Here is a 295-nt window from a genome sequence, read left to right as displayed (position 1 = left end):
GACACCATTGTATTCATATAATAATCAATCCAGGCTAAAGTGAATGACAATGACTGCATGTTGCTTCCTCTAAATTTCAGGTTGTGGTTGACTACTGGTGCCAGCTTGTTAGTTTGATAAATTGATCAGACCTGCATGTCACGCGCACTAACAACAAACTTTGTATCCAAGAACAATTAAATCAGTGTAAATGACGTTAGACCAGACAAAGACTTCTGTTGTAGATTAGTGTTACATTTCCAGCCTTGCGGCTCCGACCCGTAACGTTAGTTGGGACAGACGGACCCCTTGTTTC

The 295-nt window shown here is 41.4% G+C and overlaps 1 protein-coding gene across 5 annotated transcripts in view; it reads left to right on the top strand.

The window, feature by feature from the left end:
• ptprea (protein tyrosine phosphatase receptor type Ea) overlaps window positions 1-295 on the top strand; it is a 52,458-nt gene that overhangs the window by 43,203 nt on the left and 8,960 nt on the right. The window lies entirely within an intron of this gene.

Source organism: Etheostoma spectabile, chromosome 21 (assembly GCF_008692095.1).
Source record: "Etheostoma spectabile isolate EspeVRDwgs_2016 chromosome 21, UIUC_Espe_1.0, whole genome shotgun sequence".
NCBI classification, from domain to species: domain Eukaryota; kingdom Metazoa; phylum Chordata; class Actinopteri; order Perciformes; family Percidae; genus Etheostoma; species Etheostoma spectabile.
The sequence above is the reverse complement of the archived record's forward strand: the minus strand, read 5'-3'. Positions and strand labels throughout refer to the sequence as shown.